This window comes from Coenobita brevimanus, chromosome 55 (genome assembly GCF_032717465.1).
Source record: "Coenobita brevimanus isolate Jiangsu-jjx chromosome 55, ASM3271746v2, whole genome shotgun sequence".
Lineage (NCBI taxonomy): Eukaryota > Metazoa > Arthropoda > Malacostraca > Decapoda > Coenobitidae > Coenobita > Coenobita brevimanus.
The window spans coordinates 16,411,270-16,430,053 of NC_137008.1; positions in this window are offsets into that span (position 1 = coordinate 16,411,270).

Here is an 18,784-nt window from a genome sequence, read left to right on the forward strand (position 1 = left end):
ATACAATAAACAGGTAAATGCTAGGTAGAGCTAGAAGAGAAAGACGAAATGGTATGTCTAATAAAGATATCAACACAGAACCTATGCCTTTACAAGGCAAATAAATATAAAAAACAGCAACAGCATCGCAGACGTCCAATGCAGAAACCAAGGCAGAAGTCCGAATAAAGAATTTATCATTCTCAAAAGGACTGACAGCTACAGAGACATCTTTGTGAAAACGAGGAGGAAATTGGAGCTTACTAGATATTCTTTTAATCTATATGCTACTTGTAATATTTTCAGATATCACTACATTAATGGTGAATTATGTTATTTTTAGTTGGCTAATGAACAGAATTATCACGCAATTCTGACTAAATCTACCTTTTGAATCTCTGCCTCTTGTGGACAGCATTACAGCAATGGTTGTTAAATTAAGCTTTATTGCCATTCGCTTGAGTATAAAAAAGAAAGTTTCTTCACGTGCGGGAAGAAATATTTCACGATGCAAAACTCACATTCCAGTGGCTGTCGGCCATGGAAGCGATGTGCATTCCATTGACAGTCAAAAAATAACTAACGAAGGGAATCCAACCCACAGCGTCGTAATGCTACAGAAACTGCTTTGTGGTGGAATGTAAGGCTTTGCTGAAGTAAGAGATAAAGTAATTGTGGGAATATTTTAGTCTGTAAAGCCCTAAATAGTGAGAGTTGCTTGAAGGACAGAAAGGTGAGGAAACATAGAAGAAGTTGGTGTTATAAATAGCGTTATAGGAGACGTGCTGGAAGGGAAGAAAGAGGGAAGGCAGAAAATCACAAGGGAAAAATATATTCTGATGGGACTAAGCACAAGTGTGTGTGTGTGTGTGTGTGTGTGTGTGTGTGTGTGTGTGTGTGTGTGTGTATGTTTAGCTCTAATTTCTTCCAGTGAAATGAATTTGCTAAGGTCGTGAGAGAGAGAGAGAGAGAGAGAGAGAGAGAGAGAGAGAGAGAGAGAGTTGGGGTTTTTGGAGATAGTGGATAAATAATCATCTCATACTGAAGTTGTCTCTCATCCAGACACCACATTCCATCCCTTCTCCTCTTTCGTTTGCCTCCCTCCATCTCCGCCTCTGCCTCCACCTCCCCTTCATAATTCCTTGCCGCCCTCCAGTATCAACCTCTCCTCTCGCTTCATGTCTCTCCATCTCAACCTTTCAAGTAGGATCTTACTACCTCTTACTTCTCCTCTCCCCGACATTCTCCAGCCACTTGCCCTGGTCCTTCTGCTTGATTTGCCTCATTCTCTCATTCCCTCTCCGTCTGACTCTTCCTTCTCCCGCTATAATTATTTTGTTGCATAGTGAGCCTTTATTTCCCCAGAGTAATTTAATAACAAATATGTTGTCATATTTCTCAGCGGAGTAGGATGGCCGGAGGTACTGCTAATGAAACTGCGTCTTTTACTTAGTTACATTATTTCAAGAACTATTAAGAGAGAGACAGACAGACAGACAGACAGACAGACCTAAACCATATTACAGTATATACTAAACTTTCGGCTTTAAGTTACAACGGGGTAATATGTATTTATAAATGTACAGTTACGATCGTACTTTCTTGTACAGTAGTCTTTTTTTTTTTTTTTTTTTTTTTTAAGGATGTCTCTTGTTCAGGGTAGTTTGAAATGAAGTGGCATTGTTGGCTAATAATTTTACTTAATCTATTTCTTTTTGCGTTATAAGGGAAGTCTGAATGGTTAATGCAACGCAAGGCTCATCTGGTCCTTCACTGTAAATAGGATGTTATATGATTCCTATGTCGTTTTCTCTTCCGAAGATGAAAACTTCGCTAGATACCAACCATTCCACACACTGCTGGCCATCTTCTGAGCCCTAAAGTTATTTCACCCTCACCCTCCCAGTCTTGCCTTATCTCCCTCACTCCATTACGTTGTTTTAGTATCTGATCGTTCGCTGATGAATGATGCTGTATATTTGCCACATCGGTTTTCAAAATAAATGTGAGAATTGTGGGGGAAAATATGTTACATTATCTATACAGGAAAATTTAGTGGCATTTGCTTAGTTGTGGTAGGAAATGGAGTGGTAGAGGAGAAAATGAGTAGGAGTGAGAATAATAACTTTTACCAACGTCACTGCCCGAAAGGTTGACAAACTCTGTTGCCACACGATGGTATTCGGACAGGCTTCATCACTCAGACTTTTTTTTTTTTTTTTTAGAACGATAAATGCTGTTATAGTCGCGGCACACGAGTTTGAAGGTGTCATTGCTGTACCCTGGCAACCTATCCGTTAACAGTGCGTCCGATTTCGTGTCATATTATGCACGAATCATATTATCATACACGAACATAATATACACGAATTACACGCGTATCATATTATACGCGGATTTGGACGCACTGTTGACTGGTAGGTTGCCAAGAGACGATAATAGCACATTCACACTTACGCGCCGCGACTAGTTCTTTTTATTTTTCATCTCTTATATTGTACTGTGGGGGACTATTTGCTTCTTGTACTGGCAACTTGGTCGGTAGGCTTTGATCGCTTGTTTTGTTATGCATGGAAGAAGGAACCAAAGGCCAGGAGACCACATATTATTCCCGTCAAGAAAAAAACAAAAACAATGCAAAATAGAGCCAAATTTAAGATCCGTTTATTTCAAGATGGCTGGACACACTGCGTTTTAGGACTGGAGATTATAGGCAGTTGGAAATACAGACAGAGGGAGACTGTTCCAGAGATGAACTGTTGTATACGTGAAGGGCTCGGATAGCGGTTCACTCTTGCATTAAAGAGCTGGAAAAAAAAAAATGGAAGTTTGTTGCTAGATGGGTGCTACGTGCCCTCCGTAATGGTGGAGGGATGAAGACAGACAGTTTTGAGAAGCAGTGACCATTCAAGTACCGATGAAAAAGAGAAGAGGATTCAACAGTGCGGTAAAGAGACAGCGACTGAAGAAAGCCAGTAGGAGAAGGAGAATTAATGAGACGAAAAGCCCTTGACGCAACCTTGTTGAGAAGAGCTGTATGTGGGGAGCCTCCCCACACGTGAGAGTTGTACTCCACACAGGGGCGAATAAAACCCGTGTATAAAGTCAACAACTGTGCAGTGGTAAAGAAGGCATGAAGTCAACTTAGTACACTTAATCGCTTGGAAGCAGATTATACAAGAGAGGTACTATGTTCTCTCCAAGATAAATCCCGAGATTATGAAACCCCAGATATGTTTTAAGATGATGCAGGATTAAGCTGGATATTGTTAAAACTTAGACGGTACTCCTGTGGAAGATTTTTTCGGGTTGATAGATGTAAGTACTGGATTTTTGGTGCATTAAAAAAAAAAAAAAAAAAAAAAAGGATTACCCAGATCAGAGATATGAGCCAAGTCAGACATTAGGTGTGCCAAAACCTCCCCCTTGTTTGTTGAAGTAACAGCTGAGATGGATGCTGCGGGAAGCAAATGGAAAGGTGGTGGTGAAGTCTTCAGCACATGAGTGGATAGGGTTAGATATACAGCTTAGAATTCATTGATGAATATAAGGAAGAGAGTTGGTGATAGGACAGAGTCCTGAGGAACACCACTATTGATAGCTCTAGAAGAAAAGTGGCCGTCTGAAACAGTAGCTATGGAAGGACCAGAAAGTAGGTAGAGATGAAGGCACAGACAGAAGGATAGAAACAGTAAAAGGGAAGTTTGGAAACTACAGATTTATGCCAGACTCGATAGAAAGCCACCTTTCTTTAACTCTTACACTACCAAAGGGTACCTTGAGTTAAACAAAACAAAAAATATCTGATAAGAACTATCAACAAAATAAAATAGAAGACTCTGAACTGAAGAAGTTACATTCTCCTATTCTTATGTCACTTCTCACCCCAAATACTCGCAAGACTGCGCTGCTCCGCCACTCAATATGGAATGAGCGTCGGTTGCCTCGAGAGACAAGCCACACAAATCCAGACTTCATCTGAATAATGCAGTTGCTTTCAACTATTTCCTCCTCCTCGTATATTTAGTTTTCATTAAAAAAAAAAAAATCTGTTCTGGCGGTAACTTCCAAGATAGATAATTCAGTTGTGTTCGTTGTGCCATATATATATATATATATATATATATATATATATATATATATATATATATATATATGCACACAGGGAGAGAGAAAAGAGTGAGAAAGAGATAATTGTTGTTCTTCCCACAATGAGTAAACACTTTCCGGTTCGGAGTAGGCTCTGTAACTTTGGATTTAGTACAAAATAATGACCAAATCTTGGACGGTTGTCAGTGGGTTGGAAGAGATTAACGTTTTTGAGTACAGGAGTGAGACAGCTGAGTGCTTGATTTTTTTTTTTTTTCAATCCGTACGTGGATTAGTACGTACATACACTCACTTTGATGCACATCATTCAAGGTTTTGTGTGTATATAATACGTTGGGTATTTATAAATTCCGCTTGGTCACCGGCGTGGCCACCGGTCCCCTAGTGGGGCCCCGGACAACCTGGTGCGTTAGGAACACGGTACTGGTTTATTTGTGTTCCAAGATTTTTTTTTTTCTTAGAGATGGAAACAAAAAATAAAAAAACATATTTCATATTCTCCATATCCTTAATTAAACAATCTACGGGTTAATGCTAGGCAGAGCTAGAAGAGAAAGACAAAAATGTTTGTCTAATAAAGACATCAGCACAGAACCTAAGCCTTTACAAGGAAAATAAATATCAGAAAGAGCAACAGCATCGCAGACGTCCAGTGCGGAAACCAAGGCAGAAGTCCGAATAAGAATTTATCTTTCTCAAAAGGACTGACAACTACAGAGACATCTTTGTGAAAACGAGGAGGAATTTGGAAGAAATAAATTTACTAGATTATTTTTTTATGTATCTGCTACTAGAAAAATTTTCAAATATCACAACATTTATGATAGATTATGCTATTATTAGTTGGCTAATGATCAGAATTATCACGTACTTCAGAGGTAGGGGTACCTTTTGAATCTCTTCTTCTAGTGAACAGCTTTACAGCAATGGTCGTTAAATTAAGCTTTATTGCCATTAGCTGGGGTATAAAGAAAGAAACGAGTTTCTTCACGTGCAGGAAGAAATATTTCACGATGCATACTCACATTCCAGTACCTGTCGGACATGGAAGTGGTGTCCATTCCATTAACATTCAAAAAATAACTACCGAAGGGAATCCAACCCACAGCGTCGTAATGCTACAGAAACTGCTTTGTGATGGAATGTATGGCTTTGCTGAAGTAAGAGATAAAGAAATTGTAGAAATATTTTAGTCTGTAAAGCCTTGAATAACGAGAGATGCTAGAAGAGCAGAAAGGTGAGGAAGCATAGAAGAATATGGTGTTATAAATAGCGTTATAGGAGACGTGCTGGAAGGGAAAAAAGGAGGAAGGCAGAAAATTATAAGGCAAAAATATATTCTCATGGGGCTAAGCATTAGTGTGTGTGTGTGCGTGTGTGTGTTTAGCTCTGATTTCTTCCAGTGAAATGAATTAGCTAAGGTCGAGAGAGAGAGAGAGAGAGAGAGAGAGAGATGGGGATTAGCAAAATGAACTTGATGTTTTTGGAGATAGTGGACAAACAATCGTCTCTCATCCAGACACCACATTCCATCCCTTCTCCTCTTTCGTTTGCTCCCCTCCATCTCCGCCTCTGCCTCCACCTCCCCTTCATAATTCTTCGCCGCCCTCCAATTTCAACCTCTCCTCTCGCTTCATGTCTCTCCATCTCAACCTTTCAAGTAGGATCTTACCACCTTGTACTTCTCGTCTCCCCGACATTCTCCAGCCACTTGCCCTGGTCCTTCTGCTTGATTTGCCTCATTCTCTCATTCCCTCTCCGTCTGACTCTTCCTTCTCCCGCTATAATTATTTTGTTGCATAGTGAGCCTTTATTTCCCCAGAGTATTTTAATAACACATATGTTGTCATATTTCTCAGCGGAGTAGGATGGCCGGAGGTACTGCTAATGAAACTGCGTCTTTTACTTAGTTACATTATTTCAAGAACTATTAAGAGAGAGAGAGAGAGAGAGAGAGAGAGAGAGAGAGAGAGACAGACAGACAGACAGACAGACAGACAGACAAACATAAACCATATTACAGTATATACTAAATTTTCGGCTTTAAGTTACAACGGGGTAATATGTATTTATAAATGTACAGTTACGATCGTACTTTCTTGTACAGCAGTCTTTTTTTTTTTTTTAGATGTCTCTTGTTCAGGGTACTTTGAAAAGAAGTGGCCTTGTTTATTATTAATTGTACTTAATCTATTTCTTTTTGCGTTATAAGGGATGAGTCTTGCAACGCAAGACTCATCTTGTCCTTCACTGTAAACTGAATGTTATATGATTCCTATATCTTTTTCTCTTCCGAAGATGAAAACTTCACTAGATACCAACCATTCCACATACTGCTGGCCATCTTCTGAGCCCTATAGTTATTTCACCCTCACCCTCCCAGTTTTGCCTTATCTCTCTCACTTCATTACGTTATTTTAGTATCTGATCGTTTGCTGATGAATGATGCTGTATATTTGCCACATCGGTTTTCAAAATGAATGTGAGAATGTTGAGGGGAAATATGTTACATTATCTGTACAGGATAATTTAGTGGCATTTGCTTAGTTGTGGTAGAAAATGGAGTGGTAGAGGAGAAAATGAGTAGGAGTGAGAATAATAACTTTTACCAACGCCATTGCCCGAAAGGTTGACGTGAAACCTGACCAGACAAACTCTGTTGCCATACGATGGTATTCGGACAGGCTTCATCACTCACTCACTCACTTTTTTTTTTCTTTTAGCATGATAAATGCTGTTCTAGTCGAGGCAAACGAGTCTGAAGGTGCCATTACCGTACCCTGGCAACCTATCCGTTAACAGTGCGTCCGATTTCATGTCATATTATAAAAGAATCATATTATTATACACGAAGATTATTATACACGAACATATTTCACACGTATCACGGCATACCATGTTATACAAGAAATTGGACGCACTGTTGACGGGTAGGTTGCCAGGAGACGATAATAACACCATCACTCTCAAGCGCCACGACTAATTTTCTTTATTTTTCATCTCTTATACTATACTGTGGGGGACTATTTGCTTCTTGTACTGGCAACTTGGGCGGTGGGCTTTGATTGCTTTTTTTTTTTGTTGTTGTTATGCATGGAAGAAGGAACCAAAGGTCAGGAGCCAACACATTGTTCCCGTCAAGAAAAAGAACAAAAACAATACAAAAGAGAGCCAAATTCAAGATCCTTTTATTTCAAGATGCCTGGACACACTGCGTTTTAGGACTGGAGATTATAGGCAGTTGGAAATACAGACAGAGGGAGACTGTTCCAGAGATGACCTGTTGTATACGTGAAGGGCTCGGATAACGGTTCACTCTTGCATTAGAGAGCTGGAAAGAAAAAGGATGAAAGTTTGTTGCTAGACGGGTGTTACGTGCCCTCCGTAATGGTGGAGGGATGCAGGCAGACAGTTTTGAGAAGCAGTGACCATTCAAGTAGCGATGGAAAAGAGATGGGGATCCAACAGTGCGGCAAAGAAACAGCGACTGAAGAAAACCAGTAAAGAAGGTGAGTTAATGAGACAAAAAGCCCTTGACCCCACCTTGTTGAGAAGAGCTGTATAAGGGGAGCCTCCCCACACGTGAGAGTTGTACTCCACACAGGGGCGAATAAAACCTGTGTATAATGTCACCTACTGTGTAGGGGTAAAGAAGGCATGAAGTCGACTTAGCATATCTAATCTCTTGGAAGCACATTTTACAAGAGGTAATAATTATGTTCTTTCCAAGATAAATCCCGAGAGAATGAAATTCCAAATATGTTTTAAGATGATGCAGAATTGAGCAGGATATTGTTAAAACTTAGACGGTACTCCTGTGGAAGATTTTGTCAGGTTGATAAATGTAAGAAATGAGTTTTGGTGCATTAAAAAAAAAAAAAGGGGATTACTTTTACCCAAATCAGAGATATAACCCAACTCAGACATTAGGTGTACCAAAGCCTCAACCCTTGTTTGTTGAGGTAACTGCTAAGATGGACGCTGCGGGAGGTGAATGGAAAGGTGGAGGGTGGAGTCCTTAGCAGATGAGTGGATAGGGTTAAATGTACAGCTTAGAAAGTCTATCTATCTATCTATATACCTAGGCTGCTTCCCCCAAGGAAAGGGAGGTAGCCGAGACAGGACGACTCACTCTCCATTTACTCATCCATTCAAACACATTCATTCGCATCTTAGCCCCAAAGGGGAGAACGGACAGATCCTCACCGCATCACACCGCACAAGGGTCAACTGCGCAATGCAAGCAGTGACATCCACAGCAGGGCCCGACAGCAGAACTGGTTTACCCCTGCCACATCATAACAGACCCATCCCCTTACCCGCACCTGACCTGACTAGCTGATCAGACCAAATGCGGGAGAATATCCCCTCAGGGCTGCGTCATCACTTATTCATTCACAATTTCTCTCCATTTATTTCTGTCACGCACAGCCACTCTTCCTTGCTCAACAGACATCCCTCTCGCATCCAGCGCTCTCTTCACACTGTCCATCCATCCTATTCGTGGTCTTCCTCTCAGTCTTACACCTCTCACATCAGATCTAGTTATCTTTTTCACCAATCGCTCATTATCCATTCTCTCCATATGCCCAAACCATTGCAACACCCTCTGCTCAACTCTACCAGCCATCTCCCGAACAACCCCAGTTCTCCTTCGCACTTCATCATTTCGCACTCGATCCATACGCGTCACTCCACACATACTCCTCAGACATCTCATCTCCATTACATTCAAACTTTTCCTCTCTGCTACACCCATATTCCATGTTTCAGCCCCATATAACGCAGTCGGTACCACAACACCCTCATACAGCCTTCTCTTTACATCCATTCTAAGCGAACGACATTTAAACACTTTTTTCATTCCTCCCAGCACCTTTCCTACTTCATTAATTCTAAACTTCACTTCTGCATCTATTCTTCCATCCACAGCAACATGTGACCCTAGATATTTAAAACAATCTACCTCCTCAAGCAACTCACCATTCAAAACTATATTCATCCCCCTACCATCTATCAACCTCGTACACTTCATCACTTTACTCTTATTCTCATTTACTTTCAATTTCCTCCTTTCACACACCCTTCCAAACTCCTCTACCAACTGTCTCAATTTCTCCTCTGAATCAGTCACCAATGCAGTATCATCTGCAAACAGCAGTTGCTTCAGATTCCACTCTCCTCCATCAACATTTACCAGACTCAGACCACCTAAAACTCTTGCATTCACCTCCCTTACAACACCATCCATGTAAATATTAAACAACCAAGGCGACATCACACATCCCTGTCGCAGCCCCACTCTCACGGGAAACCAATCACTCACAGCATTTCCCACTCTTACACACGCTCTACTATTTACATAAAAACTTTTCACCCCTTTTAGTAACCTACCATCAAGTCCATACAATCTTAAAACAGTCCACAAAGCCTCCCTATCAATTCTATCATACGCTTTCTCTAAATCCATAAATGCCCAAAACACATCCTTGCCTTTCGCTAAATACTTTTCACACACTTGTCTCACAGCAAACACCTGATCAACGCATCCCCTCCCTCTCCTAAAGCCACACTGCTCATCACTAATCACTCCCTCTGTACCCTCTCTAACTCTCATAATTAACACTCTACCATACACTTTACCTACAACACTCAACAGACTTATACCCCTAAAGCTAGTACATTCATACTTATCACCCTTGCCTTTATACAACGGGACCACACAAGCACTTGCCCAGTCAATTGGCACCATACCTTTCTCAAAGCACACATTCAATAATCTTACTAACCAGTCAACAATAGTCACTCCACCACCCTTCAGGCATTCCACAGCACACCCATCCATACCTGCAGCTTTCCCTGTTTTCATCTCCTTTACTGCCTTCTCCACTTCCTCCTTCGTGATCAAAGAATCATTCAACTCTCCCAACACATTTATTCCTTGCACCCTTCTATCTGCCACAATCTCAGCCACGTTTTCCTCCTCTACATTTAACAATCTTTCAAAATACTCTGCCCATCTCTTCCTTACTGCATCCATCTCAATTAACATCCTTCCATCCTCTGCTTTTACTCGTTCTTCCTTCCCAGACTCTCCCTTTCGCACCCTTTTCACCTCCTTCCAAAACATTTTCTTATTCTGTTGAAAATTCTCTGTCAGCCGCCTACCCCACCTCTCATCTGCTGCCACTTTAGCATCACGCACAGCCCTTCTCGCTCTATTCCTCTTTTCCTTATACCTTTCATATGACATCTCATCCTTCCTCTGCAGCCACATTCATATGCACGTCTCTTCTCAGCCACAGCCATACTCACTTCCTCGCACCACCATTCACTTCCTTTTCTTACACCACCACCCACACGTCTCACACCACACACCTCTTCTGCATGCTCCACCACAGCACTCTTAAACAACTGCCATTCCTCCTCCACACTGCCATTTTCCCGATCTTTCACTGCGTTCCACTCATCTTTCAATTTCTCCTGATACTCTATCTTTTTCTCTCTTTTATCCAACTCACTCACTTTCAAAACCTCCCTGCCACACCTAACCCTCCTAGCTCTCACCCATCTCTTACCTACTCTTAACTTTCCCTCCACCAGGTAGTGGTCAGACATACCTCCACCCTCCCCTCTCAGAACTCTCACATCCAACAATCTTCCTATTACATTCCTAGACACAACCACATAGTCCATCAAGGCTCTATCAACAACCCTTCCACCCTCCTGATGAATAAAAGGAAGAGAGTTGGTGATAGGACAGAGCCCTGAGGAACACCACTATTGATACAGTAGTTCTAGGAGAAGAACAGTGGCCCTCTAAAACAGCAGCTATAGAAGAACCAGAAAGGAAGTTATAGATGAAGACAGACCGAAGGATAGAAACAGTAAGAGGGCAGTTTGGAAATTAAAGATTTATGCCAGACTCGATAGAAAGCCTTTGAGATGTCAAGTGCAATGACAAAGCTTTCGCCAAAGTCCTGAATGCAGGATGACCAAGAGTCTGAAAGGTAGGTGAGAATATCGCCTATGGAGCGTTCCTGACGGAACCCATACTGACGATCAGAAAGAAGGTTGTGATAGGAAAGATGCTTTGAAATTTTTCTGTTAAGAATAGACTAGAAAACTTTTGAGACACAAGATGTTAAAGCAACTGGGGGATAGTTAGAGGGTTGGGAATGGTCACCCTTCTTTGAGACTGGCTGAATGAAAGTAATCTTCCAGCAAGAAGGAAAGGTACAAGTTGATAGGCAAAGGCGAAAGAGTTTACCTAGGCAGGGTGTAAGCACAGTTCTTGAGGACAACAGGAGGGACCCCATCAGGCCCATATGTCTTATTAGTATTGAGGCCAGTGATGGCAGAAAATACATCAGCTGAAGAAATTTTAATGTCAGCCATGAGGAAGTCACAGGGGCAAAGTGATGAAGAACAGCACCGGAGTCGACCCAGGTGGAACTGGAGGATAAAGTCTGAGCGAAGAGACCTGCTTTCTCAGTTGAAGGAATAGCTACAGAGCCAACAGAGCGGAAAAGAGGAGGGGAGAAGGATGAGGAAAAGTTGTTAGGTTTTGGGTAAGATGTCAGAAGGAGCAGGAAGAATTGGAGTTGGAGAGTTCAGAGTTTTTAGAATGATTTATTAATTTTTTTTTTTCGCAGAGGGAAGAACAGATTTAGCACAATTCCGGGCAGAAACATAAAAGAAATGAGATTCAAGGATGAGTTGGCTCTGTTACCTTTTGTAGGCCTTTGCCTTGTTGTGGACAGCATTAAAACAAGCGCGATCAAACCATTTTTTTTTTTTTTCACTAGTCATAGGATATGAGAAACAAATATATGCTTCCATGCTCGAGAGAATAACATCCGTAATGCGCAAGGCACACTCAGATGGCTCTCGGCCATGGATGCAATAATCATTTCAGGGAAAATCAAAGAAATTCTGCCTGAGGGCCTCCCAATCAGCACTTCCCAATTACCACAACTGAAGCTTCATGGTAGGGTCCACAGGCCTTACTGGAGAGATAGGACGGGTTCATATTATAAATCTGTGATCAGTGGAGCCTAATGGAGAGGAAAGATTAACAATGCAAGCAGAAGGATTAGTTGTAAGGAAGAGGTCAAGTATGTTGGAACACTCTCCAAGGCAGTCAGGGATATGGGTAGGGTGCTGTTCAAGCTGCTCCAGGTCATTAAGGATAGAAAAGATGTAGGCTTGTTCACCAGGTGGATCAGTGAAAGGAGAGGAGAGCCAAAGGTGGTGGTGAACATTGGTGAACATTGAAATATCCTTTCAGAGAGAGGAGAAATTGACAGGATGTGTTCCATCTTAGACGGAAGACAGTCGAAGAATTTTTCATAGTCAGTAGAATTAGGGGATAAGTAAACAGCACAGATATATTTAGTCAGAGAATGAGAGGAAGGCTAAATCCAGAGGGTAGAGAATTCAGAAGATTCAAGTTCAGAACACGAGAGTAAGATATGTTGTTGGATACATATACACAACAGCAACCTTTGGCTTCGAGATGAGTGTAGAGAAAGTAGGAGTGTACAGAGAAGGGTTTGCTATCAGTCGTCTCAGACAGCTGAGTCTCAATTGGGGTTTAGAAGAAGGGAGGTGGTGCTCAACAGACAGAAAGTTAGAGAAACCGCTGAGAATGTTGCAGAAATGAAGAAGAAATGAATCAGACTTGGTCGTCACAGGGAGAGGAGCGGATTGTGAGGGCATTGATGTCCCCCCCCCCGGGGGGGACTCAGAGACTTGGCTATGAGACACCATTTTTTTTTTTTTTTTTTTTTAACAGAAAGTGTAGTGTGAAACGTGCATGTAGTTTGGTGTTGAGAGTTGGAGACTCTTGTACTGGAGAGCATGCTGGCCTACTTTCTGTGATAGTGAAACACTGAATTGGTTCAGGAAAGGGGGATGGTCAGGATCTAGTCCCAAGGGCTGATAAAATGGGAGCTCCAGCTCTCCCTATCATCTTTGCATCCATCTTGAGAGTACCGCCCTGCTTGACTGATGTTGTAGTGTACTCTCCTATAAAATATTAGCATTGCTTTCTCCACTGGACTGGTGAAGCATCCACAGGTTGTCTTTGGGCTACTATAATCAGGGAACGTAAATATCAAGATGCCAGTTCTTGCGGTAGCCTTTTCTTAGTCTTCCCTCACACATGGTTCCCAATCCTCATTGCAGGCTGCTTAAGACCGGCTCCGTAATGGTACTACTTGGCTCTCCTCTCCATTGACCACTCAGGCTGAACGGGAGAGGGGAGGGGAAGGCAGCCCACATAGCTCCCTCTGTTTCTGGTTCTCTTTAGTACTTTCCCTCCTGTATTTAGGTCTGCATGATTCACTGATGTAAGGTTACTGTCCATCCAGAGGGTGTTGCACTTCAGTCAGGTAGTAGGGTCTCAACAGCTGACCATGTTATTTGCATCACAGCCTTGCCTGGTACTTCCTTCAGTTCTGGGGTCTTCCAGACCTTTTTCCTTTTTCAATCTCCCATTCCTTCCTGACAACTTGTCCATTGTTCTTGCCCCTCTTCCACTGGATCTTGAATAAGTACACATGAGTGCCTGGGGTAACCATGTGCGAGTGGTGATAGTCATTTTATGGACGTGATGGTCGGGGGAGGGGGGGGGGTTAGTGGAAACATGACTAAGTTCCCCCTTCACAATCCTATACACTGCCTGGTCTCACATTATTGCCCCTTTAATGTATTTAAGTAAGCACACTACGAGATGCTCTGTCCTCGGGGATATCTTGACAAATGGGCTTCAGCTGAAGGACCTTCATCTGCAGAGATTATTGACTAGATGATTCTTAGCTACTAGCACTGACACTGGACTTCTGCTGAAGGACCTTCATCTGCAGAGATTATTGACTAGAAGATTCTTAGCTACCAGCATTCACAATCATGATCATTCTTCACCGCTGCTGGTGGGTGACTCAGTGCCACTCAGTCCGGTTGCATTTTCACAGATGAGTGGTTAAATTTGTTCAGTCCTTTGGCCCCGTAGCTCTCTGTCTCTCTGTCTCTCTCTCTCCTCTCCTTGCCTCAACCCTCACTCGACTGTGATATTGGGTTCCTCTCCTTGTCTTCCACAGAGATTCTGTCATATTCATCTTCGCGAACTTTGCTGAAAAGATAGAGAAGACGGTCTAACCTAAGCACAGGTTGTACTGTTGATTCCTTTCCTGATAGCAATAACCAATGAATCTTTCAAAACAAAGTATACTATATAGATTTTGAAGAATGTCATCAAGGCAGGCTATTGCACCATCTAACCACTAGCCATGGACTTCGGCACTTGCTGCCCCTGTGTCCATGCCAGTCACTACTTTCACCCAACTGAGTATCAGCATTTTCCCTCCATATCTTTTTTATTAATGTGCATTCATATAATCCGGCATTACAGTAGAGAGGGTCGCCTTCCCGAGGTGAGGTTGATGTTCTCAAAGAAGGAATCTCCCCAAATGGAGAACATCCTACCTGAATGGACGAACTAAATGGACGATCACATAATTCTCAACTCATTCCACGCTCCGAGAGGAGGATGGTGTGCTGCAATGTCAGTGAAAAGCCTCTCTCCCAGTGACACGCTTTTTTTTTCTAAGCCTGCATCTACTCCAGTTACCTTGAATTGACTTTACTCCATACAAATAAACACACTCCACATGTAACACAACATGTCAACACTTTTCAGTTATGTACAACTGCTGCAACAAGTAGTTGTATTTTGTCTATACAGATCAGCCAGCATACACAAATCATACCTCATAATGGACGTGCTGCTCATAGAAAAACACTACACATACACGATTAGAGAGAGAGAGAGAGAGAGAAAAAAAAAATTAGGTATACTGAATATGGTTTATCTCCCATGCTTTACTGGAAGAGTTTACAGGCTTTTAACAAAACAGCAACTGACTGTGCATTCACCATACAGATACAGATTTAGATATGGTTATATGCAGACAGGCTTATTTAGGTACAGAATACATGTAGCTCATTTTTGGAGAATGTATACTGCACGCACATCAATAGAAAGCAATGCACGCACGTACACCAATAGAAAGCAGTGCACGCATACGTTAATATTGGATCACACAAAAAACAACCACTCACACACACAACACCCTCCCTCCCTTTTTATTAAATTCACAGTCCATATTCGTTTCTCATTCTGTACTTGTCTGCTTCCACTACATATTGCCATTTCCTCTGTATAACATGTGATCGTATATTTCTCACACCGTCTCTCCAGTTTCCCCTCCCAATTTATCTCCCTAGTCTTTCGGATGCCTTACCCCCTTTCTTCTCGCCTCTTGAAATGTAAACCCTTTTGTCGTTCCCTTTACAGTCCTTTCATTCACCCAGTGCAGTCTGTGTGTGTGTGTGTGTGCGTGTGCGTGTGCGTGTGCGTGTGCGTGTGCGTGTGTGTGTGCGTGTGCGTGTGCGTGTGCGTGTGCGTGTGCGTGTGCGTGTGCGTGTGCGTGTGCGTGTGTGTGTGTGTGTGTGTGTGTGTGTGTGCGTGTGCGTGTGTGTGTGCGTGTGTGTGCGTGTGTGTGTGTGTGTGTGTGTGTGTGTGTGTGTGTGTGTGTGTGCGTGTGCGTGTGCGTGTGTGTGTGTGTGTGTGTGTGTGTGTGTGTGTGTGAATCGTAGTGGTGGACTTCGTGGTCGGCTGCTGGATTGTGACGCCCTCGTAAAGTGGCCTTAGTTGCCAGTTGCTGACCAGAATAATATTGTCGGACCTTTTCTTTCTCTCTCTCATTCTAGTTCTTTTTCCTTCCTCTTCCATTGCTACACATTCGGTAAACATAGCGTACATATTTCCATTTTCCTCTAAATTCATGTTGTTCAAAGATGAAAAGTTTTAATAGCTGGGATGAGGTCTGTGCTTCATGCCACTTATGGAGAATGTGCCAGGATCGAGCCTCCAATGGATGTTTGGAGCAGAGGGACTGTGATAGGCCGAGCTATATCACAGCCATGAAGGTGGGACTTTGGAGCCTTCCAGCACTTCCAGTGTCGGAAGTTGTCCTGGAACCTTCCAGCACTTTCACTTACTGAGAGCACTCAGGAATATATTTTCAAGCCCTGGTCAAAGGATCACTGATACACAAGTCTAATTCCAACATTTACAGTTATATCCCTTCTCCAAGTCAATATATAAAAGACATTTGTACATATCTCCAGACATTGTGCTTGGTTCCCGTATTGCACAATTACCGTAATCTTGCACATTCACTAGCACAGTGAGCACTGTTTTAGGTTAAGGACGAAGAGTCTACTCGTTTGTGCTCGTATCCTGACTCTAACTGCCCACACCCTTCTCCAACTCACACTCATTGCCTCTCTTCACCATGACCAGCTCAACTCGAAGCTCTATTAGACACTTCGAAACAATTTGAACCAGATCCCAACAATGCAGACAGTTTGACCCTTAAAAAAACAAATTAGCAATAGCAGTAACAATACTCAGAATAATAACCTTGATAAATATTCGGTCACGTGAATAAAGGAGATTATCCTACTTTTTTCACATGACATTGCCTCATCCTTAAGAGACTGATATGGGGACGGTAGGGCTAATGAGTATAAAAGTTACAACTTGCAGCTAATGAGTACAATAATTCACTTCTGCAGAATTGGTAAACATGGTTAAGCTGTTGCCCTTGATCCTGGGTAGCGGTGCCGTGGAATCGAACGATGAGTTCCGCGGATGAGGCCAAACTATACAGGCTGATGTGTGAAGGAAATCATGTGCTGCAGAAAAGCGTTACATTGGTAACTTACGCAATACTGAGACGATTTCCTAACAGTATGACAATTAGATATACATAAATTCTTAAATCAACAATTAAGTATACGAAATAAAAGTCCTCAGTAGAATACTCTACGTACATGTATACCCTTATACAACAAAACATTTTTCCATGCATCATAGTATACAAGACGAAACACAAATTCCTTGTGCCCCAATAGTTTTATCTCTTATATGACACAACACTTATGTACAGAACATTCTGAAAGACTCTTCCGATCCAGCATGGAAGCTACATGATGACAGCTCACTGTAGCTCGAGTGCTGCTGACCTATGGTGTGTGATCACCGACTGTTGTCACAGCTATATCCATTTGGTACCTGGTACTCCCATCATCTGCCTGAATGGTCCCATATAGTCCAATTGAACTGACGTCCTCCCGGGTGTCAACGAGGTTGGTGTTGCCAGTTACCAGACGAGACGGCAGGTCAGCGCCAACATTTGTCTCACCCCTGATGTACTTTTTATGCCCCACCATGTATATGGCTGGGGCATATAGTGTTGGTCATGTCCGTCCCTCCATCTTTCTGTCCTTCCATCATTCCGTTCGTCCATCCCACTTTGCATTTAGCTAATTCCCGAATAAGCTCTTAAAGATACATTCATTAACCCGATAGCTGTGACGAGAGTTAACAATATAAAACAAGTTCAGCAGGAGACCCTGCAAATTTCAACGGCTGTATCAGCCGCCATTCCCAAACCTCAGACAATGAAATCAGTTCCTGTGTCTTGGCACACAGGCTTTGACCCGGTGATGGTAGTCAGTCACCTCAGGGGTATCAGGTAATGTAAACCAGTCAAACATGAGAATCAAAGGTGGTGTTTCTGTTAGGATATCCCTTTTTGATTCTCATAACTTTCATCACCCTGGTGTGCCTGCCCATCCAGGAGATCGTTCCTCTGCGTATATAAGGAAGTGCTTGGAGCAGTCTACTTTCTGGGACTGGTTTAATGAGTGTCAAGTGACGAAGACTTCTTTGAAAGCAAAACTTTACTGAGATGTGAGCATTTTTATCAGCATTGGTAACGCTAATGAGGAGATACTCATCTGCCTAACAGAGTGCCTTTGGAGATGACCCACAAGCCTTAACTAGGTCACGTTGGACTTTAACCCTTGTCAACATACAGACCTCATATGAGACACAAAGAAGGTCTGCACAGGCCTAGCTGCAAAGTTCATCTATCTATCTATCTATCTATTGCCAGACACCATAATCCCTTAAGGGGTTCATATGAGACATAATTTACGATGGTTAAAAAAACATTGACTCAGGGCAGGTAAACTACCTTACACAGAATCAACCCAGCAGGATGGCACTCTTCTGTCTGGAGGAAGAATCATCAACCAACTTCAAGATAGGAAACTTCACTTCAGTCAAGCACAAAGAGGCAAGACATCGTCCCATCGGTGCAACTGAAAGTTTTCTTGGTAGACTTGGTGCTTCTCCCTCGAAAACTCTTCTTATCCATGGATTCTGATAAAGGCCAAGTGTTGAAATATTGACAGCAGTGTCCTGTACACACACACACACACACACACACACACACACACACACACACCGCTCGCTGGTGCAGTGGTAACGTTCTCGCTTGCCATCTGGTAGACGGGAGTTCGCGCCTCGCTCAGGTTGCGAAAAGTTTCACTGACGAAGTGGGTGGTTACTGTCCCCCTTGAGCAAGGGGACGGGTGTGTGCGTGTGTGAAGGTCACAGCCTTGCCCTTCGATCGGACTATATGAGCTCTCAGCTCCCTTCCGGGAGGGTAAAAGCTGACGATCACGACCAGCAAGTGATCCTGACCGACCCGGTGAATTACAAAACCCTTGGAACTTCTGGAAAGAGTGGCACCGCCAGAGATGGTGAAGACTCGTT